The sequence below is a fragment of the Microcaecilia unicolor genome, chromosome 9, assembly GCF_901765095.1.
Source record: "Microcaecilia unicolor chromosome 9, aMicUni1.1, whole genome shotgun sequence".
In the NCBI taxonomy this organism is placed as follows: domain Eukaryota; kingdom Metazoa; phylum Chordata; class Amphibia; order Gymnophiona; family Siphonopidae; genus Microcaecilia; species Microcaecilia unicolor.
In genome coordinates this window covers 222,200,072-222,227,769 of record NC_044039.1, presented here as the reverse complement: position 1 = coordinate 222,227,769, position 27,698 = coordinate 222,200,072, and the positions used below count along the sequence as shown (strand labels likewise).

Here is a 27,698-nt window from a genome sequence, read left to right as displayed (position 1 = left end):
ACCAACAGTCCATCTAGCCCAGTATCCAGCTTCCAATAAATGCCCAATCCAGGTCACAAGTACATGGCAGAAACCAACAATAGTAACAACATTCCATACCAACAATCCAGTGGCAAGCAGTGGCTTCCCCACGTCCATCTCAATAGCAGTCTATGGACTTTTTGTCCCAGGAACTTGTCCAAACCTTTTTAAACTGAGATACGCTAACCGCTAACTGGACATTTAAATTGTTACCTCTATCCTCCAGCAGTGACGTTCTAGAGCTTAATTATTCTTGGGTTAAAAAATATTTCCTCCTATTTGTTTTAAAAATATTTCCATGTAGTTTCATCGAGTGTCCCCTGGTCTTTGTACTTTTTGAAAGATCGAAAAAATTGATTCATTTTACCCGTTCTACACCACTCAGGATTTTATAGACCTCAATCATATTCCCCTTCAGCCGTCTCTTTTCCAAGCTGAAGAGCCCTAACCTCATTAACCTTTTCCTCATATGAGAAGAGTTCCATTCCCTTTAGCATTTTGGTCGCTCTTCTTGAACCTTTTCTAATTCTACTATATCTTCTTTGAAATATGGCGACCAGAACTGAACGCAATACTCAAGGTGAGGTCACTCCATGGAGTGATACAGAGGCATTATAATATTCTTGTCTTATTTTGCATCCCTTTCCTAATAATTCCCTAGCATCCTGTTTGCTTTTTTGGCTGCCACTGCACCTAAGCCAAAAGATTTCAGCGTATTGTCTACAACAACACCTAGATCTTTTTCTTGAGTGCTGACTTCTAAGGTGGACCCTAGCATCCGGTAACTATGATTTCGGATTATTCTTCTGAATGTGCATCACTTTGCATTTTGTCCACATTAAATTTCGTCTACCATTTGGATTCCCAGGTGTTCCAGTTTCCTAAGGTCTTCTTGAATTTTTCACAATCTGCATGTGTTTTGACAACCCTTCAATAGTTTTGTGTCAATTGCAAATTAAGTCACCTCACTCGTCGTTCCGTTTTACAGATCATTTATAAACTTCCTATAGGAACCTTTATCAAAACCTTTCTGAAATCCCAGATACACTACATCAGCCGGCTTACCATTATCCACATGTTTGTTTACACCTTCAAGAAATGAAAGCAAATTGGTGAGGCAAGAACTTCCCTTGGCTGAACCCGTGTTGACTGTGTCCCCTTAAACTGTTTGTCTACGTGTTCCATAATTTTATCTTTATAATAGTTTCCACAATTTTCCCCGGCACTGAAGTCAGGCTTACCAGTCTGTAATTTCTGGATCACCCCTTGAACCCTTTTTAAACTACTACTACTACTTAACATTTCTAAACCGCTACTAGGGTTACGCAGCGCTGTATATGTTTAACGAAGAAGGACAGTCCCTGCTCAAAGGAGCTTACAATCTAAAGGACGAAATGTCAAGTTGGAGCAGTCTAGTTTCCTGAATAGATGTATAATGGTTAGGTGCCAAATGCGACATTGAAGAGGTGTGCTTTGAGCAAGGATTGAAGATGGGCAAGGAGGAGGCTTGACGTATGGACTCGGGGAGTTTATTCCAAGCGTAGGGTGAGGCAAGGCAGAAAGGGCGGAGCCTGGAGGTGGCGGTGGAGGAGAAGGGTACTGAGAGGAGGGATTTGTCCTGTGAGCGAGGTTTCGGGTAGGAACTGAAGGGGAGATGAGGTAGAGAGGTAACGAGGGGCTGCAGATCGAGTGCATTTGTAGGTTAGTAGGAGAAGCTTGAACTGTATGCGGTACCTGATCGGAAGCCAGTGAAGTGACTTGAGGAGAGGGGTGATATGAGCATATCGGTCCAGACGGAAGATAAGACATGCAGCAGAGTTCTAAAACGGATTGAAGGGGGGGAAAGATGGCTAAGTGGGAGGCCGGTGAGGAGTAGGTTGCAGTAGTCAAGGCGAGAGGTAATGAGAGAGTGGATGAGAGTTCGGGTGGTGTGTTCAGATAGGAAAGGACGAATTTTGCTGATGTTATAGAGAAAGAAGCGACAGGTCTTGGCTATCTGCTGGATATGCGCAGAGAAGGAGAGGGAGAAGTCGAAGATGACTCCAAGGTTGCGGGCAGATGAGACGGGGAGGATGAGGGTGTTATCAACTGAGATAGAGAGTGGAGGGAGAGGAGAAGTGGGTTTGGGTGGAAAGACAATAAGCTCGGTGTTACATTGGACACCCTCCAATGTTTAGGTACTATGGATAATTTTAACAGGTTACAGATCACTAACAACAGATCAGCAATTTCATGTTTGAATTCTTTCAGTACCCTGGAGTATATGCCATCTGGTCCAGGTGATTTATCACTCTTTAACGTGTCGATTTGGCTCAGTACATCTTCCAAGTTCACCGAGATTTCTTTCAGTTCCTCATCATTGTCACCCTTGAAAAACCATTTCTGGTACAGGAGATCTTACATCTTTTTCTGTAAAGTCCGAAGCAAAGAATTCATTCAATCTCTCCACTATGGCCTTGTCCTCCCTGAGTGCCCCTTTTGCTCCTTCATGATCTAACGGTCCCATGGATTACCTCACAGGCTTTCTGCTTCTGATGTACCTGAAAAAGATGTTACTATGAGTTTTTATCGCCACGTCAAGTTTCTCTTCATATTCTCTTTTTGCCGCCTTTATCAGTTCTTTGCATCTAGCTTGACAATGCTTATGTTGCTTCTTATTTTCTTCATTCAGATCCTTTTCCATTCTTTGAAGGATACTCTTTTGGCTCTAATAGCCTCCTTCACTTTACCTTTTAAACATGCTAGTTTTCATTTGCTCTTCTTTACATCTTTGTTAATACGTATAATACATCTGGTCTGGGCTCCCATGACAGTATTTTTAAACAATGTCCAATTTGATCCACTCTATCATTGCAATATAATTTATACCCCGATAACACAGTGTCCCATTGATTGTCCTCACGCCACCAGGAAGCGCAGAATACTACTGGTTTAAATCATGATTTAAATCAAAACCACCCAATGATAAAGAAGTTCTGTCGACCAAAAGAATAATTAAATTCATATAGAAACATTCAACAGAAAGCATCAAGATTCTTAGCATTAAGAAATGAGATTCTCTCTTTCAGTTCTGAATGATCATTTGTCCTTCAGTACCTATAATTTTAGATGTCACACTGAGGCATATTTTCAAAGCACTTAGCCTTCCAAAGTTCCATTGAAACCTAGGGAACTTTGGAAGGCTAAGTGCTTGGAAAATATGCCTCACTGTCACTATATGGTTCTTGATATGACTCCCTTCAGGGCCGGCCACAACCTCCTATGGTCTATTTTTGTCAGAGAACAGCCACAGTTGTCAGGTACCTGATGGCCATCAAGTTGTGTTTATTTACTACCAATAGGTTTAGTCTGTTATTGAGATGAACATGGCGGAAGCCACTGCTTGCCCTGGGATTGGTAGCATGGAATGTTGCTACTCTTTGGGTTTCTGCCAGGTACTTGTTACCTGGATTGACCACTGCTGGAAGCAGGATACTGGGCTAAATGGACCATTGATCTGCCCCAGTAGGCTATTCTTATGTTCTTATGATTGAATGGTTAGTAAGATGGAGAACATGAGGTTGAGGGGATGATGCTTCAGAAGAGGAGGCTGGTGTGTGTCAGGTGGTAGATGAGGGATTCTCATGAGTTAGTGGGTCTGTCTGTAACCTTAAATCTAAAGGATAGTGAAAGGATGCTGTACATAAAATATACCCAAGCGGTTATGAGAGTAGTTGTGACAAAACGCCTTCACCCGCCTGGGGTTAACCCTGTGGGCCACCTGAATCTGCACAGCATTGCCCAGACTCGCCTGCACCTGGGCTCATGCTGTTTTCTAGCACTTTCCTCCCACCAACCGGGTCCCACTTGCCTATGGCTAGTCTCCCACTCTCAGGTTATTCCCGGTGATTTCTAGGACACTGGGGCCATACTCCAGGGGGTCCCACAGTTACTAGAAAGCACCCACAGGCCCAAAAAACACAAACCAGAATTCTTAGTCTAGGACAGCAGAACTAATAAACTATATGTTTATTATCACAGAACTTGAACAGTGAACAGAAAAAGGTGAAATCAGCAACAATAGCAGTTAACTGAATATGGATAAATTATAAAACTATCTAAACATTTGTTACTACCTGGGTAGCACCTGGGGAGTTCAGGAACTTAACTGTTCACAAGCCTTTGAACAGGGTCTCAGGACAGAGATGTTTCTCCTCTGTACCCCCACACTGAGATTAAAGAAAGATCCAGTACCTCCATTCTAGATTTGAAGTCCAGAACTAATCAGAGCCCAGAGCACCAACCTTTTAAAGTATCTGGTCAATGGTACTGCAAGTTCCCCTTTTCTCAAGGCTAAATTGGAATAGAGAAATTAATCTTTCCCGCAACAGCTTTAAAACTGAAAACAAGTGCCACCTGCTGGTCAATTAGAATAAATACATTTTCATGAATTAATTATTTACAGTTCACAGGTCTGAAAACTCACTGTTTCATCACAGTAGTGGTTTAGTAATGTAGTTTGTGTGGAGTGGAGGGAGGGGCTATTATTGTCCAAATGGGTTGGAAGGAAGGAAGCAATTTTACACAGATTGATTCTTCTAGTACCAGAGGGGACACATGGCATTAGCTCATGGGAATCACACATGGGGACCGATTGTATTAGAGAGTGGACTAAGAGGAGAAGTTATCAAGGTGCAGTAAAAGCTGGGCATTTTCTGTGCTTTGATTTACCGAGGAAGTCAGCAGCTGGTGGTTTCTCAGTACTGCAAGTTGCTGACTCCTGTGGTATGTGCTGAGTGCTGCCATTTTCCAAGATGGTGACACCGGGGGCAGGAGCGTATAAACATCACTCGTACTTCCTTTGTAAGCGATATTGCCCCAAGTATTTTGGTATTGCTAATTTTGTGGTAGAGCCACGCACTGAGCAGGCTCTACCATGAGGCTTTCTGTATTGACCCCTGAGTGCAGGATTATGTAAAAGGGAGCCACACATTTGGGCTATAATGCAGGGAATACAGATTCTGTGAAAAGAAGTTACATATTTGGATCTACAGTGCAGTGAGAAGAAGTTCCATGGGGGCGGACTATATAGGAACAAGTTTGCAACGCTGCACCTGCATTGCAGGAGGTGCAGGGGAGGGAGCTGCACTTGTATTGCACGGAGTGCAGGGGAGGGAGCTGCACCCGCATTGCCATGGAGTGCAGGTGAGGGAGCTGCACCCGGCCATTGCAGGGAGTTAGGGGAGGAGCTGCACCCGCATTGCAGGGAGTGTAGGGGAGGGAGCTGCACCCGCATTGCAGGAGTGTAGGGGAGGGAGCTGCACCCGCATTGCAGGGAGTGTAGGGGAGGGAGCTGCACCCGCATTGCAGGGAGTGTAGGGGAGGGAGCTGCACCCGCATTGGCAGGGAGTGGTAGGGGAGGGAGCTGCAACCACCGCATTGGCAGGGAGTGCAAGGGAGGGAGCTGCACGCCGCATTGCAGTGAGTGTAGGGGAAGGGAGCTGCACCCACAATTGCAGGGAGTGTAGGGGAGGGGAGCTGCCACCCAGCATTGCAGGGAGTGGTAGGGAGGGAGCTGCACCCGCATTGCAGGGAGTGCAAGGGCAGGGAGCTGCCACCCGCGATTGCAGGGAGTGTAGGGAGGGAGCTTGCACGCCGCATTGCAGGGAGGGTAGGGAGGGAGCTGCACCCACATTGGCAGGGAAGTGTAGGGGAGTTGAGCTGCACCCAGCATTGCAGGGAAAGTGAATTGCACAAGGAGCACAGTTTTGTAAGAAAAAGTTTGAAATGTAAAGTGCAGCAGGGAGTACTGTGGCATGTTATGTAGGTAACTGAAAACTTTCGGCAGTCCTCAGAGTGGAGATTTGCCCCCCTAGAGGTGGATTCCTTGAAGCTAAAGCAGCTGAATAGGGTGAAGTTAAAAAATAAGGCCAGCCCCAGCTCACCAATTACCAGCAACTGCACTGTATGGATTACAGGTCTGATTTCTGTTCCTACCATAGGTAAATCCCAGACTGGTAGAACACATCGCCACTATGCTCAAGTCCAGCGGGAAGAGCTAAGCCGTGGAATGGCAGGAATTAATGTACTGACAATCTGTTTGTCTTTTCAGCGAAGCATACCCCAGCTGTACAGTGACTGATGTTCAGTTTTGCTCTGACGTGCGACGGTTGATGATGCTGGACGCAGAGAGGTGGGACAATGACTTGTCTATTCCCCCTTTTGCTACTGTACCAGCTGTATGCATGCACAACTGCTTCGACTCCCTGTGCTGTACACACTGCCATGTGAGACTCATACCCTGTGCTATATACACACTATCCTGAAACTCATACCCCTGTGTTCTATATTGTAAGGGTCCACACGCTTGAAGTCAAGTACAGGATCCTTCTTCCACACATACCTCATTGAAACTTTATAATTGTAAACCTATCTACTTTTAGACGTTAAGCCACATTGAACCTATCATTAAGTGGGAAAATGTGGGCTACAAATGCAGAAAATAAATAAGCCCTAGGTGGCCCCAAGAGAGCTGGAGTCTGTTGTATCCTGTTAACTGCTCCTGGTTCTGGGCCTCTTTCTCACTCAGGCTGAACAAACCAGTTCAAATCCAGACATCAACAAAACACTGTATATTTTAAGGCCAGGTTGTATAAATCCACAGATAAACTCCAGCTCTGTGTTCCTAACCCCAACAATTTATAATCCAAGGATTTTAACTGTCTCAAGTTGTATGCAAATGAGGTCTTGGAAAACAATCCATTACCTTAGTTTTAGTCTCTTCCTGGTTTGGATTCTTCCAGCTAAATGGCTAAACACACTTTTTTTGGGTGGTGGCATAATTCTTTTCACAGGGAAAGAGTTTCCTACTCAAATATACAGGGTATTCTTCTGCCTCGTTTCCTGGGACAGAACTGCCCCTCAAACCTGTCTCAGAGGCATCTGATTGTAGTATAAACCTTTTCTTGACATCAACTCCTTGTAATGCAGGAGCCTGATCTAAGCTACTCTTGAGCTGCTGAAATGCTTTACTTCCTGTTCCCACCATTGGCATTAGTTCGGGTGACTCTAAGTATTTCTGTCAACAGACTCTCGTTTTCTGCAAAATGAGGTATAAATCTGCTATAATATCCACCAACTCCAGGAAACTATGTAACTGATTTTTGGTGGCAGGTTGAGGAAACTTCTGAATACTTTCTACCTTATCCAATAGAGGTTTTACTTGTCTTTGCACCGCAAGGTTCTCAGATATTTACCTTCCTTTGGGTGAAACAGCATTTCTGGGGATTCAAAGTTAGCCCTGTTCTTCTCATTGACTGTAATACTGCCCTGTCTCTCTGGGTAAGTGTGTCTTCCAATCCGGGCTGAATAAGTGACTGCATTTCTTTGGTGTACATTTAAGGATATCATCAACAAGCCTTTAGAAGGAGGTGGCTGCCCCATTTAAGCCGAAAGGGAGAGACCTACTCTTATATAGTCCTACTGGGGTACTAAAAGCAGTTTATGCCCGTGATTCCCTAGCAAGGGGAATCTGCTAGTAACCCTTGATCAGTCTAATGTGATTAAATATTCAGCTTGCCCCAACCAATCCAAAAGCTCATCGATGCAAGGCGCGGGATAAGCATCAAACTGAGAAATCACATTGACTGTTGAAAATCAATGCAAAATTTTTGAGAGCCATCTGCATTTGGTACCAGTACCATAAGGCTAGACCAAAGACTCCTGGACTTTTCTATAACATCCAGCTGCTCCCTTTCCCTCATTTGCCTGATTTATTTCTTGTCTCTTGGCCTCTGGTAGATGATAAAGCCTCTGTCTCACCACCTTCCCTGGAGTGGGTTGGATCTCATGATAAATCAGATGCGTTTCTCCCAGAATGGAGTCAACACATCTTGAAAGGACCCAAGAGCTCTCCCATTTCTGTCTGATGTCTGCGGGTTAACTTTGGGTTCACCCAAGGTTGACTGTTCTTGTGCTGCGTAGGTCTAGTAGCGCTATAGAAATGATAATAAGTAGTAGTAGTAGTACATTCATCTATCTGGGGTCTCAGATTCTTATTAGGATTACAGTAGGATTATTAAAACCCTCTTTGCCTCACCAAGGTTTTATAACATTCACATGGTAAATTTGTTTTCACCCTTGATTGTTCACCAGTTCATAAGTCAAGGGCCCTACTTGTCTCTTTATTATCATGGGATCTTGCCATTTGGCTTGAGAGATGGGAATTACCACTAGTACCTTACCGACCCCCTCTAGAAATCCCTTAATTGGGCACCTCAATTATAGTAATGCTTCTGCCTTTCCTAACTTCTACTGAGATTCTCCTGGGCTGCTTAAGTCTGGTCCTAAACCTTTTCAAATAGGAAGTCACATTGATGCCCCCCTCTGCCTCTTCGATCCACTGGTCTTTAAGGATATCCAAGACCCCTTGAAGGGTCCGCCCATATGGGGAAACACCTAGGGAGGCCTGAATGTTCTCTCTACATGCATATAGTACAAATTGGAGACGCTGATCCTAATCATCACACTTCCTTAATCCTTTTCTCAACATCATCTTCATGGTTTGATTAAACCTGCTACCAACTGTTGGTTTGAGGGTGATAGGCTGAGGTGTGGACATGCTTTTTGACAAAAGGCTTCCCATTCCTGCTTCATTGTGTCCGCCATAACATTGGATTCTCGGATCTGTCAATATTTCCTTAGGGAAGCTCACCTCACGGAACAGTTTTTAATCAGTTTGGAAGCAGTAACCTTAGCCAAGTAGACTGCAAGGGGAAAGCCCAGGAAATGTAGTGGCCTGGTCTAATATTACCAAAATATATGAGAAAACCTCTTTTTATTTTTTTGTAAAGGTCTCCACCATATCCATAGCCAACTGAGTGATCTGCTCCTTATTATGGGTAAGAGGGCTAAAGGGGCTCTAGCTGGAAGAACATTGGAAACGTTTTGGCACTCCGGGCAGGAGGAATATTGTTGCACCTCCTTAAAATTCCCAGGCCAATAATGTATCTGTGCCAAAATGTGCTGAACAGTAGGACAAAAGGTTCAGGGAACTACCAGCTGCTTCCTTACACCTTCTTCCCTGAGGTCAGGGTATCACCCTAATAATATATCCTTCTTCCAACTCAAAACCTAGGGAAACTCCCTCAGGTCTGACACTCTGTTTTCCTAAAGCCTGCCGCAAAGCTGGGTCAGCCTGCTGTTCTTGAGCAAAGAAAGGGAGCTTCTCACTACATCCTCAGCTATCCAGGTATTGACTCCCCCTGCTTTCCAGGGCCCCACTGCCTGCATCCTTTCCCTCCTTTCTTTCCTTCTCCTGGCCTTAGTTTTTCTCCCTTTACCTAGAGGTTCAGTTACCCTGTACAATATCTTTCTTTCCAGAAGACGGTGTCATCCCCCAGTTCTCTTCTCCTTCAGCCTTCGAGTTGAGGCCTAGTCGATCCATACCTTCCCCTTCCTTTAAACACTTGGAGAATTGCTCCTGTCCAACCTAGAATCACCTCATAGGGAAGACAGGAAAGGATGGCCACCCTTAAATGATTACAGGAGCCCCTGGTATTTTAACCACAACCCCTGAACTGGATATGGGGTGGAGGCTCCATGTGTACACTTTATCCCAATAGTGCCCTCATAAAAATTATCATCCTCTGACAACTTCTGTTTCACTTTCCCCAGAACCGCCCCAGTGACATAGACTGGTTGGCTCCTAAATACAGCAAGCCTTGGACAGGAACCCCTTCACTCACTAAGTCTTTCCTATTGGGGGCTTCTAGCTGTTCCACTGAGGCTTTTCTTCCTACCAGAGCTGCCCTTTCTTGACAGTCCCTTCCTAAAATGTTCCCCTTTACAACACTGATAACATTTTCGCCCCTTAATCTCTGTACCTTGGGATGAACTTTCTCACCACCCTTTCCTCCCCCTTCTGCCATCCCAGGCTACCGACTTATATTTAAAGCCCCTATTCGCTATGAAAAGGGATTGGAATGGGGGCAGTCTGCCTCAAAACAATGTACTCTGACACCTGTGTGGCCTCTTTTACTGTCTTCACCCCATGCTTTATAAGCCATTCCTTCACTTTGGGGGGTACTGAATACAGGAATTATTCCAATACTATCTGTTCCATCACTGAACCACTGGTTTCTCCTTGAGCTCTAGCCATTTGGTGGCCAAGTCTTTAACTGTTAAGACCTTAAAAGTAGTCCCCCTAAAAGTTCTTCAGTAGAAATCTTTGGATAACTGCATATGGTTTCTAATGGCAGCTTTTACTGCATCATAAGTCCTGAGCCTGGAATAGGGATAAGGCCTGATAGGTAGCCAAAGGTTCTAGCCCATTGGTCCCTTGGCGATCCCACCCCAGTCTAAAACAGTCTTTCAGTAGCCTTAAAAATGTCCTTGGAACAAGTTCAAAAGAGGCTGCTTCTATTGTCAGCTGGTTTCCAGGGTATCCTGTAGCAACTTCTGGACTCTACCCACTGTTGCTTGAATTGGCCTGCCAGCCACTGGAACACATCCTTCGCTTCCATCTTGCTGGAGATAAACTGTGAAGAAGAATCAAAAAGAAAAAACCCAAGTGTGATTCCTTCAACCAGGGAACTTATCCTCCCAATTCCTGTCACCAGTCACCACCACCCTTAAAAATTTTCTCTTACCAAAAGAGGCCACTGAGTCAGGCTCCTCTAACAGTAGCTAGAATCGTTTGGTCACAGTTCAGCAGGGAAGTTCACCAGATCCCACCCTTGTTCCATTTACTATGTAGAAGTCCTCCACCAGCAATGAAGGTTCACACAGCACTCCATCAAGTAAAGGATCATGTCTTCCAACAAAGGTTTACAACCCTGGGGAATGCCAAGAGTGCTGGTGTCTGTTGTATAATATTGACTGCTCACAGGGTCCTGGTTTCTGGGCCTCTTTCCAACTCAGAGTGAACAACCAGTTTCAAAATCCAAACCTCAGGAAAACATTGTATATTCGAAGAGCAGTTTGTATACGTCCACAAGATAAGCTCCAGCCCTGGATTCCTCCCCTCAACAACTTATAATCCTGGGATTTTAACTGTCCACAAGTCACATGCAAATGAGGTCTTGGTAAAAATTCCAGTGCCACCTTTTTAGTCTGTTTCCTGGTTGTGGGCTCTCCTAGCTTTGGGACCCCTGACAGCTCCTCCCCTTGGGATAGTTTTTCTCACGTAACAGGCACTATCCCCCACCGCATGGCTGTCAACCAAAATGTTATAGGTGAGTTTTCCCAGTAGAAAGGAATTCTCTCATCTTTTCATATTTCCATACCTAGTGTTCTATGAAATTGTCTGCAACAGAGCAGTCCCTAAACTCTTCATCGGACATTTGGTCCTCTTCTTGTATCTCAGGTACTTCTACTTCCATAGGGGTGGGTTCCTCGAGCCTCTCATGTCCCGCTAAGAGCTCCCCCTCCCTAGGCCTGCTGGGGAGCCATTATATATTGTGTACAGAATCCAGGAAGGCTCCTATGCGCTTTTGACCCCTCCTCCCTTCCCCTGCTACTCCAGCCCAGGAATTCTCTAATTCCTGGCATAACCCTGTGTTCCCAGCACCATCATTTCCCTGGGGATAGGGACTGTGGGGTCAGGCTCAGACTGAGGCTCAGGCATCCACCTAATTATGACAGTACACATTGCCCTGAGACTCCCACCCTGTGCTTTACACACGTTGTCCCTCAGACTCGCACCTTTGGTTGCATTCAGGTCTGGTCACAGAAATCTTTTCTGCTCTTGTTCCTTCGGCAGGCGCAAAGCCATGAAGGGTCGTTTGTACTTCACACAAAGGCACAAAAGGAGGCAAGATTATGATTCGGACTCTCCCTGTGCCCGGATCTTCTGCTGTAACTTCTGTGGCTTCCAGCAGGTATGAGTAACCTCACAGAGAGAGGGTTGGATGGTGGCTTGGCGGCTTAGGGTGTGGATAATGGAAGGTGGCATAGGGAAAAGGAGAGAGAATGTGTGAGGATGTTATAATGCCTTTGTATCGCTCCATGGTGCGACCACACCTCAAATATTGTGTTCAATTCTGGTCGCACGCATCTCAAAAAAGATATAGTGGAATTAGAAAAGGTGCAGAGAAGGGTGACGAAAATGATAAAGGGGATGGGACGACTTCCCTATGAGGAAAGGCTAAAGCAGCTAGGGCTCTTTAGCTTGGAGAAAAGGCGGCTGAGGGGAGATATGATAGAGGTCTATAAAATAATGAGTGGAGTTGAACGGGGTAGATGTGAAGCGTCTGTTCACGCTTTCCAAAAATACTAGGACTAGGTGCGATGAAGCTACAATGTAGTAAATGTAAAATGAATCTGAGAAAATTTTTCTTCACTCAACGTGTAATTAAACTCGTTAATTCGTTGCCAGAGAATGTGGTAAAGGCAGTTAGCTTAGCGGAGTTTAAAAAAGGTTTGGAACGGTTTTCCTAAAGAAAAGTCCATAGACCATTATTAATGGACTTGGGAAAAATCCGCTATTTCTGGGATAAGCAGTATAAAATGTTTTGTACTTTTTTGGGAGCTTGCCAGGTATTTGTGATCTGGATTGGCCACTGTTGGAAACAGGATGCTGATCTCGATGGACCTTTGGTCGTTCCCAGTATGCCAAAGCCGTACAGTTTACCTAACACCGTCTGATATCTTGATCTATACGGGGAGTAGACATAATGCTTTGTTGAAAAAATGTGCAGCTATATAATCTGTGTTTGGTGTGTGACGGTGTGGATTAGCAAGGAAGGAAAGAAGGCATACTCGAAGAGAGAAAGTTGATTTGCATTCCCTTTCCCACTTGTCCAAAGGAGAACACAATCGGAAGTTCTCAGTATGTCCATTGCTCCTCAGGTTTCCTCCAGGCACAGAGCAGGAGTGCTTAAGTGACTTGACAGTCCAGAGCGAATACACGCAGGGTGGGATAGATTTGGATGCCGTGTCTTTTGGGTCACATGTCTGGGTCTGTGCCACCAAGAAAATGTTCACAGTTCCTGACGAAGCCCTCCAGAGAACACGACCTTAAAAAGTTCTCTCTGCTTTCTCCTCGGCAGGTGGATGCTGAGCAGTACTACGGGGAGCTGGAGGAAAGACTGACAGATGAATTCAATGCGGAGCGGAACCGCATCGGCCTCAAGCGCTTGGACATGGCTTTCGTCAGCTTCCAGGATGAGAGTGACAGCGGTGTGATGTGGCAAGTTGCAGGCTTCGGGCTGCTCCTGTTCTGTGAGCAGCCCAATGCCAGTGAGAGGAAGCTGCGACATCCATCTTTTTCCTGTAAAATAGGATTAAAGCACTGCCCCTGTTCTCCTGATGAAGAGTCCCGATGCATTCCCACGTCAGACAGTTTTTCACTTAGATTGCACAGTTCTCTAGTTAGGAGTACATACCCTCTCACTCACTGGCAGGGCCGTCTTAGGCAGAGGCGACCAAGGCGGCCACATAGGGCCCCGCGCCTAAGGGGGCCCGGCACAGCGCGCCTCAACTCTGCCTTGCTGGTGCCTCCACTCCGACCTCCGCCGCTGCTCGCCTTAGTCGCCTGAGATGATCCCCATTCCCGCAGCTCAGTTACTCCGCTCCCGCCCACCAGTGCGGCACCCACCCCCAGCTTGGGCCTGCTGAGCCCGCTGTCAGCTCCCGAGTCCCAGGACCCCGGCGACTAACTGAGCGATGCCACGAGCCAGCCCAGGCAGCATGGCCCCGACGGCGACGACAGACAGTTGCCGCGCGAGGGCTCACCTCCAGGCTCCAGCTTCCCGCTCAATGTCCCGCCTTTTGATGTATTTCCTGTTTCCGGACGCGAGGCGGGAGTCACTGAGTGGAAAAGCTGGAGCCTGGTCGGAGGTGGTGAGGACATGAGGTGAGCCATCGTTGCTGATGCCAACAGTTGTGAACTTATGCCAAATCGAAATCGGATTCCATGCAGGCAGGAGATCAGGAGAAGTGTCTCTCTCATCTAACGACGCTGCGGGACGGTGCAAGGGGATTGAAATGTCTGCCGTCCCTGAGAGGAATTTGGCCAACAACATTAGTTGCTGGAGAAACTGAGCAAGTAAAGATCTTCTGGCTTGGAAGAGGCTGTTTCTAACATATCTGGGCTATTTTCACATAGATCTGCAGATATTTCTCCTGATAAAATTTGGATGGCAATATGCAGATTTAGCTAAAACCACTGCTTCCAGTAATTAATGATATGACACCTCGATTAATCATTTGGAAGCTAGACTGCATCACAGGAGAAAGATTTACTAAGCTAAAATCTGAGAAGGAAATCATGAAGTAGCAAAATCTGATATTAAAGTAGGTACAATCAGTCAAACTATTTAATAACTGATGTGCTACTTGCCTCTCTGGTTTGATGGGTTACAGAGTAATAGGGGAATTTGAAAGTACTGGATCTTTTCTTAATATTTTTCCTTTATTTGCCTTTGTTATGAGAATTGGGAACTACTAATTGTAGTGGACTTGAACTGAATAATTTCTGGGGAGGGGAGGTTTCATGATAGCATTGTGCTTATTATTTCAATCAGTTTTTGTACAAGTTTAGCTTCTTTGTCTTTATTTGAAATTTCATAAATAAAAACATTTTCTAAAAATGGAATATATCTTATCAATGGGGTGGAGCTAGGGTGGGGGCGGGGCTAAGGTGGGGCGGGACTAGGATGGGGCCCCACCAAATTGGTCTGCATAGGGCCCCGCACTGGCTAAGACCAGCCCTGCTCACTGGTGAATGTCAGTGGATTAGTAACTCAAGCTGTGCATCGCATCCTTATATTGGGAGTGAGTATGACACAGTTTGATCTTCACTGTAAGAACTGAGAGAGAGGAATAATTGTGTAAGTGCAATGCATCTGGGAGTCAGTGCCATTATAGTGAACTCCACACCCGATTTAATACAAAAATAAAGGGGTCAATATTAAATCACTTTATATGGGCAGGCGAGGTGCCATCTGCCGACGTGGGATGTTCAGGCAGCATTTAACCGACGCTAAGCACATATGTGGAAACCAGGCTCTCCAAGGGCAGAGTCTGTGAGGGCCCTGGCATGTACGTGGGTTCCAGAGAGATTCGCTGCCAGTGTCCACAGAGCTAAGCAGGCAGATGGAGTGGCCTAGAAGTCAGTCTCTAAACAAAACAAAAAGCACCAAGGGCCTTCAAAGAAAGGGGATAAGTCTTTAATTGTATACGTTGATGAAGCAGTACTTAAATGGACCCGACACGGTCCGTGTTTCAGCGCCCAGCACCTGCGTCACGGGTCTATATTAAACATAAAACAATAATTTATAAAAAAATTTATATATATATACACATGCATATAGATACATATGTAGTAGGAACCAGAATCATTGATGTACGTATATATTACAAATAAAATAATAACATACATATACTCATATATTAGGAACCTTAAAATTAGAGTACATATACATAACTATATATCAAATTTTTTATATGTTATAGACCCCTGACGCAGGCGATGGGCGCTGAAACACGGACCGTGTCGGGTCCATTTAAGTACTGCTTCATCAACGTATACAATTAAAGACTTTATCCCCTTTCTTTGAAGGCCCTTGGTGCTTTTTGTTTTGTTTCTTGGCTTTTTTGTGCTTCGCTCCCTCTCTCTGTTATACCAGAAGTCGGTCTCCTCACTTTTCCTGCTTAGCTGTCTGGGTTCCATCACTGATTAACTTCCAGGTTGCCATTGCTGCCATTCCCACTCCGATTTCCAAACACTTCTTCCCCTGAATCCCCTCCCCTCCGATCACACCTCCCTTCCGATCAAAAGGAAGGCAGCACCCTCCCCTGCTCCACCCAAACCAAGAACTGCCCAAAACCCCAACGGTGCCTCACTCCTGGTCTTATTCCACCCAAGATCAAACCCTCCTCTCAAACCCCCCCCCCCACGCCAAAATTAGTGCCGCCCCTTGGAGGTCCCCAGGGGCTTTCCTTAAAAATGTCTCTGATGGCTAGGTGGTGGTCTGAGCAGGTTGCTCCTGCCTTTCATCACCAGATTTCAAATGCTGACCTCTAGTGGAAATCTCATGGTACTACCACTATGGTCCTGCCATGAAGCTGCTGCTAGAGGCCACTGTATTTGAAGCCTGGCATTGTAAGGGCAGGAGCGACTAGACAGTTGTTTCCTGCCTAGACTACTCCCTAACCACCAACATTTTAAAAGAAGCCTATGGGGACCTCCTGGAAGTGTGGCAGATCTCAGAGAGGGGGCACTGCTTGTGTTGGGAGTTTCAGAGGATTTTATTTGGGGGGACTTGTCACGTAACGCCTTATTGTTACCCCCTAAGCACCCACCTGGGTTAACCTGTGGCCACCTGTAGGGTCTGGCTCAGCACTAGCCCAGGCCCACCGCACCAGTGCACATGCCCCTGAACTGGCATAGATACCCTCCACCTGCCTGCTGGATCCTGTTTGCCTCTGAACGTTCTCCCACCCCAAGTTTTTTCTCCGGTGATTTCTAGGGGCACTGGGGCCACAATCCTAGGGGTCCCACAGTTCCTAGAAAATACACATAGACCGAGAATACAAACTTCCAGGATTCTTAGTCAAGGACAACAGAGCTAACAAACTAATAGGTTTATTATAAAAAAAAAGAAGTTTAAAACAGCAAACAGGAACAGGTAAATTACAAGGATTTGGGTGTTAAAGCTAGCTGAAAACGTTTTACTACCTAAGTAGTAGCTGGGGAGTCAGGAAAAAGAAACTGCTCACAGGAATTGACAGGGCCTTAGCGCAGAGGTCTACTCTCTCCATACTACCAGCTGAGGACTGAGGAGTTTCTAGCACATTCTGGGCTAGGTCTTTGTCCAGGGCACAGAGCAGTAGCACTATGGATGTTTGACCAATGACACTACAGGTTACTGTTCCCTTTTGGGGAATATAGCTGAAAAGAAAGACCTCTCACAGCTATAATGCAGAGATCAAACACTCCCTGATGGCCAACCAAGGGAATACCCCGAAGGAAAAAAAGTGTCATAGGTCAGCAATGCAAATCACAAAGCATGGGAGCCCCCTGTTCCGTCACAGGGCTGATCTTGGAGGGGGGTTCAGGAGGGACGCTGCTTGTGTTGGGGGGGGGGGCACTGGTTCTGTTGGGTGAGAGTTTTCCAGAGGAAGCGGGGTCCTGTCTTGGTGGGGGTGTGTTGACCTTGGATGGGATGGGGCCAGGAGGGGGTGCTACCTTTGTAGGCAGATTGGATATAACCACTGGTAGCAGTTTGAATACTGCACCTGGCAGCCAGAGTCCGGATATTCAGTGCAGTACTGAATATTAAGGCCTATTTTGACAGCAGCAGCTGAATATTGCAAGAATATTTGTGTCTTATCATCATAATGTCCTGAGTCGATAATATCACATTGGCATCTGCAGCCTCTTATGTTAGTTAGGGAGAAGGAATGGCTTGATGTTTGAAATAAGGTAAACAAAGGTTTATTTATTTATTTATTTATTACATTTGTATCCCACATTTTCCCACCTATTTGTAGGCTCAATGTGGCTTACGTAGTACCGGAGAGGCGTTATAGACTCCGGTGTAAACAAATACAAAGTGGTGTTGTGGTAAGGTAAAGTTCATGTGGCACAGCCACACTAGGGAATCGTTCAAACGGAAAGAGTTGTGTTATGTCCATTACGTACTTTAGTTTTGTTGTGTTGCAGAGATCAGGCATTTATGTTGGGATTGGTAGGGTATGCCTTTTAAAAACAGGTTAGTTTTTAGTTTTTTTCCCGGAAGTTTAGGTGATCGTACGTAGTTGTCAAGGTTTTGGTAATGCGTTCCACAGTTGTGTGCTTATGTAGGAAAACTGGATGCGTACGTTGATTTGTATTTAAATCCTTTGCAGCTTCGGTAGTGCAGATTTAGGTACGTTCATGCTGATTCAGATGTGTTTCTAGTTAGTAGATCGATCAAGTCTGTCATGTATCCGGGGCTTCACCTTAGATAATTTTGTTAAACTGGGTGCAGATTTTGAAAACAATGCGTTCTTTGATTGGGAGCCAGTGTAGTTTTTCGCGGAGGGGTTTTGCGCTTTCGTATCGTGTTTTTCCAAGTATAAGCCTAGCTGCCGTGTTTTGAGCCATATGAAGTTTCTTTAAGGTTTGTTCTTTGCATCCCGCATAGATTCCCTTGCAGTAGTCGACGTGGCTTAGTACCATTGATTGTATCAGGTTGCGAAAATGTTTCACCGCGTTTGAGTTTCCACATTGAGTGTAACATTATCTTTGTTCTGGATGCCATTTGGCTCTCTAGTGTTAGGTTACGGTCCATTGTAACGCCAAGGATTTTCAAGCTGTCTGAGATAGGAAGGGTGTGATCTGGGGGTGTTGATACTTGTGGGTTTCTCCGCACTATGTTGGATGAGAGGATGAGACAATGTGTTTTTTTCTTTATTGAGTTTTAATTGAAATGCATTTGCCCAATGGGTCCATGATATTCAAATCCTCCTTCCTTCACTGCCTTGGGCAATTTACTTTTCCTCCTCTTGCTTTAAGTAGTGGGAACCTGCTTCAGACTATGAACTCCCTGGGAATGGGGCTTATAGTGTCTCATACCACAGGCTGCTCTGAGCATTTGGAAAGGAGTTGAGGCTTGAGCAGTGTCCCATATGCACTGGTGTATTCAGGGATGGTTGTGATTCAGTGCCTGAACTTGGGGAGAATCTCACTGCAGTCTAATATCTGGTCTCCTCTCCCACAGGATCATGAAGGACTACAGCCGGGTATGCTGCCGCAGATGCCCTCAGCAGTCCTCTGTCACCACTGTGGTCAACTCACACAACTGGAGGGCACAATACGCCCCCAGCCCCCAGCAACATCATTTGGTAAAGGTTGAAAACATTTCACCTCTCCTGAGGGGGGGTGATGGGGGGAAGGAGGATCTCCATACCCATGTAAAAATGTTTGGTTGTCTTGGGTGGAAGAAGTTCCATAGGTCTGTGTGACAATTTGGCTTACTGGCATTATGTGGAGGGACTTGTTTGGTTGAGGTTTAGAGACACATTGGCTGTATCTTGGGTGGGGATATCTCGTGACTCAACTCCCTCAGCAGAAGGAAATGCCCAGGCCAGTGTGACGTCAGCAGACTGGATAAGCCATTTGGTCTTTTTTCTGCCACTATATTCTACATTCTAATACATTCTGACCCCTCTGTTTCCTTTTAGGGAGAATCTCTCAGTACATGGCAGCAGCTGGTGGCTGCGTTTCGTCATCGTCAACATCTGCCTTTTTCTTCTCCTCTTCTTCCTCACGCACTCCTGCCATCATTGTCAACACCATGGACATGTTCAATGTCACGTATCCTGTGGAGAGCCTGAAGGTGCTGCTGTGTGTCTAAATGGCGGGGCAGGATCCAGTCTTCTATTATGCTGGTGATGGGGCAGGGCTTCTGGCAGAAGGGGGGGAGGGGAGGGCTTCAGTCCAGTGAATAGTAAAAAGAAGGGTCTAAGGTCAGGTCTCATTGGGAAAGTATATCGTGGAGTTTTCAGGCACCTGCACTTGTAGAGGGCAGGTCAAGGCTTTCCTCATTTCTTCTTTCTGTGTCGGCCATTCCTCTTTCCTCTCTAGCACCTGTCTCTGTGTTTCTCTTTTTTCCTTCCTATCTGTCTCTGTCTGTTCTGTCCTCTCTCTCTCCTCTCTCTCTTCTTTCTTTCTGCCCATCCCCCCCCCTCTCAAATGTCCTTTGCCTTTCTCAACACAGGGCATCTTTTATAGTGACTCTTTGATTGTCTTCCCCTTCTTCTCCTGTCCTCCTCCCCCAACTTCTCCAGTTCCACTGTCCTTATCTCACCTCCAGCAACCTTCTCTGTCCTCTCCTCTGCCTCTGTCTCTCCCATCTGTCCTTCACTCCCTCTTTCTCCAGTGCTCTTGTATCCTTTTAATTCCCTTCCATCTCCAGTGGTCTCTGTCTCTTCTTCTCCCTCCCTCCTTCCCTCTCCAGTGGCCTCTGTCTCGGAAAGACTCTTCTACATTAGTTCATTCAAAACAGAAAAACAATTAAAATCAATTCAAAAATAAAACTAATAAATGTAAACCAAATCATATTATAGCATATCAGATTCCCCCTAGCTCTTGGGCAGCGAGACTGCAAAGGCCATCACAAATAATGAGCCTTCAGCAGGCACTTAAAACATATTAAGGCTGAACTTCCAGCAAGGCTTGGGGGGAGAGCATTCCACAGTGATGGTGCTAGATAGAGAAACGCTGCCTTCCTTGTATACATTAATAGGGTCTCCATAACCGGAGGAACCTCCAAGAACATTTATACTTGCAATCATAGTAACCTCATTGGTTCATGCTGTCGAACTAATTTAGCAAGCGTTGCAGGGACTCGTTCACCACACAGATCTGTAAGTTTAAGCCATTAGCGCGAATTGTATCCTATAAAATACAGGTAACCAATGATGATATTAATGTAAAGAAGCAAGATGTTCGACTTAGCAGCCTTCCTCAACACCCTCTGCTTCTGTATCCCTCCTCCCTCTCAGTTCTTCTCCCTCTCCAGACTCCTTTTTTCCTCCTCCTCCCCCCCTCCCCCGCCAGTGGTCTCTGGCTCTTCCTCTGAACAGGAAGGGAGGGGGTGGAGACTGGCAGCAGACACTGGGGATGATGCAGTAAGTTTGCACAACCATTTAGCACTGCAGTTAACTGTTGATTTTCTTGTGCTGAACTTATTTCCGATGCAGGAAGAAATATTATCATAGGAAAACAGTGTAAAACCACTGCACTAAAGGGTAGCACAGGGGGCAAATCATATGCAAATCAAGCAGACACACCTCATCCTGGGGGGGAGGAGCTAGAGCAGACACACCTCATCCTGGGGGGAGGAGCTAGAGCAGACACAGCTCATCCTGCAGCTCTCTGCAACCCTGGGCTGGAACTCATCTGAGAGCACAGTAGGAGGAGAGGGAAGGGGAGGGGCTAGAGCAGACACTGCTCATCCTGGGGGAGGAGCTAGAGCAGACACAGCTCATTCTGCTGCTCCCTGTGATCCCAGGGCCCTGGACTGGACTGAGGGGAATTGTCAGGCTTGTTTTGAGGGGGTACTTGGAGGTACTGAGTATCGGCACCTTTTCCATTGTCTGCTAAAATTGACCCATGGACCCCCAAGTTTTAATGAAAAAGCTCAGGCTCTACACACCAATTCTGCCTTGTCATAGATTCTGTGACTGGTTGCAGGGGGCCTGGCTATTGTGGGGTGGTGGGTCCCTCAGTGAACACCTCACCCCTGAAGGGTGGCCTAGCATTTGAGTACCGGCACCAGTCTTTTGCTAGAACAACGCACTGGATAAAGGGACCCACGTGTAGGTGATCAGGGCATTGTGACATCACGGGATGAGGTTGGCTGTTAGCCATTGGTGGAGATGAGGCATATATGACATCACATTATCAAAAGTGAGCCAAGTATAGAACAATCAAGCTAATTACAGGGGGTAACAGTAAAATAACCGTCTTAACAATAGCTCATGTTGATAAGCCCCCTAAATGAAAGAAAAAAGAGGATACCTGTAGAAATCAAAATCACTGCTACATGTGATAAAAGCAGGGCTTTTTTGGAGAGGGTACTTGGGGGTACTGAGTACCGGCACCTCTTCCATTGTCTGCTAAAAATTGACCCATGGACCCCCAAGTTTAATGAAAAAGCTCAGGCTCTACACACCAATTCGGCCTTGTCATAGATTCTGTGGACTGGTTGCAGGGGGCCTGGCTATTGTGGGGTGGGTCCCTCAGTGATTACTTCACCCTGAAGGGTGGCCTAGCATTTGAGTACCGGCACCTCATTTGCTATAAACAAAAGCACTGGATAAAAGGGACCCACATGTAGGTGATCAGGCCATTGTGACATCACTGATGAGGTTTGGCTGTTAGTCATTGGTGGAATGAGGCATTATGACATCACATTATCAAAAGTGAGCCAAGGTATAGAACAATCAAGCTAATTACAAGTTAACAGTAAAATAACGTCTTAACATAGCTCATGTTGATACGCCCCCTAAATGAAAGAAAAAAGAAATGCCTGTAGAAATCAAAATCACTGCTACATGTGATAAAAGCAGGGCTTTTTGGAGAGGGTACTTGGGGGTACTGAGTAACCGGCACCTTTTCCATTGTCCTGCTAAAATTGACCCATGGACCCCCAAGTTTTAATGAAAAAGCTCAGGCTCTACACACCAATTCTGCCTTGTCATAGATTCTGTGACTGGTTGCAGGGGGGCCCTGGCTATTGTGGGGTGGATCTCTCAGTGATCACCCCATCCCTGAAGGTGTCTGGCATTTGAGTACCGACACCTTGCACTGGGAATTGTAAAGACCAAAATATATTTACATGATTTATGTTGTAAAAGATTTCAATGTGCTGCAGAACGGAAATCTGCAGGGCACTGCTTGGGCACAGCGAGAGGCAGTAAAAGAGGTTACCATTTTATGCTCATGCAGTCCTCCTCTTGCTTCTCTTCTCCAGAATCCCGTAGTGACGCAGTTTTTCCCCACCTTGCTGCTCTGGGCCTTCTCAGTGTTCCTTCCCTTTGTGGTGTATACTTTACTCGGCTTTTTCTGGAGTCGCACTGGACCAGGTAACACCCCCGCTCCATCTTTCTCCACAGAACAGGGCTGCAGGAGGGGGTCTTTGGAGGTTTAGAGGCAATAAGTTGGCTTATGCGCTATTCTGTACTTACTACTTGGACATTACATGGGGATGGCACACAATTATCGCATGCAAATTATTCAATACTACAGTATCATTTATACATGTATATCTCTAATCTAGGAGAGAGCATTTATTCTGGTTCTCTGGCTGGTGTAAGTTCCTGCCTTTATTCACACAGACTAGTCAAACATATAATGACAAGTGACCGACTCACCCACAAATGCGCAGTAGAGACTTCCCTCTCTGTCCCGCCCTTGCGTCAAGACGTGATGATGTCAGAGGGCAGAACAGAGAGGGAAATGGACGCTGCTGCTGGAGCTTGGAGACGAAGCAAACATCGCCGGCGTAGCAACCTCCACATCCCCAACGCCGCTCCTGCCCCCCTCCGATTGGGCCCACTGCACTGACATGACAGTGCCTCTCACACTCTGTATGGAAGTGCTGCAGGCAGCAGCAGAGCGAATCTGCTGCTGCCTGCAGCACTTTCACACGGAGGTGAGAGGCGCTCTCATGTCAGTGCAGGGGGCCCGGCATGGAGGGGGGAGGGAGCTGCGGCGAGGAGGGTAGCTGACATGGGGAGAGAGCAGGGCAGAGAGGCGGGTTGCTGGACATGGGGGGAGGACAGGGGAGAGAGCAGGGGGGCGAGGCCAAGGGAAAGAGGAGGGTTGCTGGATATAGGGGGGAGGGGCAGGGGAGAGAGGAGGGTCGGTGGACGGGGTGAGGCCAGGGAGACAGGGAGGCTGCTGGACATGGGGGAAGGGCAGGGGAGAGAGCAGGGTTGCAGGACATGGATCGATGGAGGGGAGGGGAGGGCAGGGGAGAGAGGAGGGTTGCTGGACATGGGGGGAGGGCATGGAGAGAGCAGGGTTGGTGGACGGGAGGGAGGCCAAGGGAAAGAGGAGGGTTGCTGGATATGGGGGGAGGGCAGGGGAGAGAGGAGGGTTGGTGGATGGGATGAGGCCAGGGGAGACAGGAGGGCTGCTGGTCATGGGGAGGAGGGCAGGGGAGAGAGCAGGGGTTGCAGGACATGGATCGGGGGGAGGGGAGGGGCAGGGGAGAGGAGGTTTGCTGGACCTGGATGGATGGAGGTGAGAATTATTACATTTTGCAAAACACAGATCTCGCCTGTTTTAAACGGCTTAAGGGCTAGTATTATATAAAGAAAAGCAGGCGTCTATTTTAATGGAATAAACTCTGAATAGACACGTTTAGGCACCTAAAAATAGCTTTCTCTTATGCAAGTACCCTCTATGTGTGCACTAGATTAGTGTCCATGAGTGCACCAGGAATGTGTGTGCACTGGATCATATCCATGAGTATGCCAGGGCCGTGTGTGTGCACTGGATCAATATCTAATGAGTGCCCATTTTGGTTCCAATCTCAAAATGGCTGCCGTGGGAAGTCTCAGCAGCCATTTCTACTGGAACCAGGCCATGCGCATGAGCAAATGGGAGGCTCCTGCACCCGCTAACCCACCAATAATGAAGTAAACCGAAGAGGAGGCCACCGTTGCCAGGGAATGGGTGAGCTCAGGAAGGAGCTTTTTTTAGTTGGGTGAGGGGGAGGCAGGTTCGGTTCAGTTTCTGCCGAAAGCAAGTGGCCAGTTCAGTCGCAGATTCAGTTTTCAGCAGAAATCAAAGATCCTAGTTTCAACTAGGCCCTATATACGTGCTCCAGTATGCTCATGTTGCATGACGTGTCTATTCCCCTGTAACACAGTGTGTGTGTATTGTGTCTCTGTGTGTGTTGCAGGCCTTTGTCTGTACCTGAAACTGTGTGTGTTCTTTGCTCTGTATAGATGTGTGCCTCTCCCTCTGTCACATGCTGCATTAGGTGTGCATTTTGCATGAATATGTGTCACAGCTGCTTTCTGTTTGCGTGTGTCATATGCTGAGTAAGTGTCTCAGTTGTCCTCTCCTCATACGTGTTGAAGGGGGGGGGGGGGATTGTTGCATGAACTGCGTTCCTCTCACTCTCAGCTTTCTTGTCTTCTTTATTTCTAGGTCTGCTGAGAATCAACTAACGATGCACAAGTGTTACTTTTTTCCTAGTGTTCATGGTGATCATTCTGCCCTCGCTTGGTCTAACCAGGTAATGCAGAGGAGTGTCTGCTCCCCCTCCCTGTGACAGTGTACAGAAGAGTGTGTAACACACTGTTCTCCCTGCCCATCAGTAGTCGCCGAGTGTAATGCACAGGGGCAGGGGTGTATCTGCGTGGGGCCCCCGCAGATATTGCCCTGGACCCCCTACTGCTGCCAACCCGTCGCTTACCTTTGCTGGCGGGGGACCCCAACCCCCACCAGCCGAGGTCCTCTCTTCCGTTGCAGGGCTGCAAGTTGCAAAGCTTCCTGTTCTTCTGAATCTGACGTTCTGCACGTACAACGTGCAGGACGTCAGACTCAGAATTTGAAACTGAGTCTGACTCCTGCGCGTTGTACGTGCAGGACGTAGGACTCAGAAGAACAGGAAGCTTTGCAACTTGCAGCCTGCTGCAACGGAAGAGAGGACCTCGGCTGGCGGGGGTTGGGGTCCCCCGCCAGCAAAGGTAAGGGACGGCAGCGGGGGAAGGTTGGCGACGGGGGAAGGTTGGAGGCGGGAGGAGGGGTGGAGAGAGTCGTATGATGCACAGAGGGGTTTAATGCACTGTTCTTCTTCCTTAGCCTTGACCTTTTCTTCCGGTGGCTCTTTGATACTCACTTCCTGGATGAAGCTGACGTCAAGTTTCAGTAAGTGTTGTTGGGCTTTCCTGGCCTGTCATTAAAATGAGGGAAAAAAGTTCTGAGTTTTGGCACAGCAAGAGATTAATGTTCAGATCTATTGTCCTGTGGTAGAGCCTGGCAAGAGACCTAACATCAGTGGCGTACCAAGGGGGGGGCGGTGGGGGCGGTCCCGCCCAGGCGCACGCCGCTGGGGGGGTGCCGCGCGCCTGTCGGCTCTTCGTTTCATGCTCCCTCTGCCCCCGAACAGGTTACTTCCTCTTCCGGGGCAGAGGGAGCATGAGAACGAAGAGCCGGCAGGCACCTGGGGGGGGGGGTCTTTCACCAGGGGGCGCTGCACCCGGGGGGGGGGCGGGATGCATCGGCGATCCGCCCCGGGTGTCAGCCCCCCTAGGAACGCCACTGCCTAACATAGTAGCTGACAGCAGATAAAGACCTATACAATCATCCAGTCCGCCCAACAACTTGTATACTTGATCCTAATTTGTTCCTTTGCTATTTTCAGGCACAGACTGTACAAGTCTGCCCAGCACTGGCTTTGCTTCCCATTTACTGGTGTTGCCATCCAATCACCGCTACAACTTGTTGGGGTTTCACGCCTTCTATACAAGATTCCTGCAGGAGGACCCTCTGTATACAGCACTCCTCGGAGTCCATGGTCAAAAGTAATGCTGGTGTTAATAGTCTGTTAATGCACAGGTTTGACAGGGCAGCGTGGGAGCTGAAACCATTAATGCAGACCACATTTAAAGCTATGTTAAAAAATAAGAAAAATAAAGTTTCTCATGCATATTTAGCATGGGAAACGTTTTCACCAGATCCAAAGCAACATAGAAGGATTGGCAGCATCCCTTCTCTCCCTCCAACACAACCACCTTGCCCAGACGCAAAATCTATCCCCCCCCCCCCCTCCCAATATGAGGTGGCTTAACCCCTCATTTTTCCCCTATGTTAAAAAAAAAGCCTGGCGGTCTAGTGGACCCTCGCCCCCCCCCCCCAAAAAAAAAAAATCTCCCAGGGTGTCTAGTGGGAACCCAGCCCAAGGCTCCAAGTCCCCAGCCCCCATACCTGGAAGGAGGCAGGAGCAATGACCTCTTGCTTCTGTCTTGTGGGCACCGTTATCTTCAAAATGGTGGTGCCCCAACCCACCCAGTGCATCCTGAGATGCATTAGGCGGGGCCTTATATGGTAGTAGGATGCACCGTGAGTGGCGGAGAGTGCCACCATTTTGAAGTTGATGGGCCCCAGAGGCAGGAGCAAGTGGACATCACTCCTGCCTCCTTCCAGGTATTGGGGCCGGGGGCCTTGGATTGGATTGGGTTGGGGTCCCGTGAGACCACCAGGGAGTTATTTTGGACCCTAGTGGGGCTGGGGTCCAGTAGATCACCAGACCTTTTTTTTTTAACATTACAGGGGTCAGGTGGGAGGACCCTGGAGTCCATTAGACCTCCAGGCCTTTTTTGTAACATTAGGGGGGGCGGTTAGGAGAGAGCCTTGGCTTTTTTTGTTGTTGGGTTTTTTTTAAGGTCAACTTTCCTGTCAGTACCTTAGCTAATCACTGCTCAGGCTCTGACAGGAATGTTGAGATTCTTCACTAGCCACAGATTACTGCGGCAATTTAAATGTGGCAGTAATTTGCATGCTCATTAGTTTGAGCCTTCTGTGGCAATTTTTTTTTGCTCTAAGTTCATGGGACTGTACTTCAGGCTTTTGAGCATCTCTGCCTCTCACTGTGCAGGGAACAGCAGGCTGGACCTGAGGAGGGTGTCGGTGATCTTCCAATTTACTGCTTCCCAGGGACAACATGGATGCCAAGGGTGGCCCATGCAAAGTGAATCTTACCACCCCACTGAGTAAGACTGAAGGCCAAAGACAGATTTTTCACAGCTCGTTTATCCAAGGTTTAATTCTGGAAAGATTTCAGTGTTGTGCTGCTACGCAAATGAAATGAGCAAGCGCAAAAGATATTAATCTTTCTTTGGTACTATTTAAATTAGAAGTCTTTAATCCCATGTGAAAAAAGAAATGAGAAACACAGCTGCCACATTCTTCTCCTTAATTGAGTCTGTGATTCAATTAGTGTCACTGCTGTGTTTCTTCACTGCATCATTTACTGTATTAACCTCCTCATTTTTCTACGACTTTCTGTCTTGATGGATGGGTTGTAGCTCTGCAAACGGAGTGCAAAAGCAGATCCCACAGCATCATAATATTACTGCACCCCCTGGTCAGTATCTTACCCCTACTTACCCCTAGCACTGGGGTGGCTCTCATTCTGCACCCCCCCCCCCCCCACACACACAAGTTCCTTAACATGATGTCACCGTTT

The 27,698-nt window shown here is 47.1% G+C and overlaps 1 pseudogene; it reads left to right on the top strand.

The window, feature by feature from the left end:
• Positions 1–27,698, top strand: part of LOC115477114 — a 177,014-nt pseudogene that overhangs the window by 115,920 nt on the left and 33,396 nt on the right.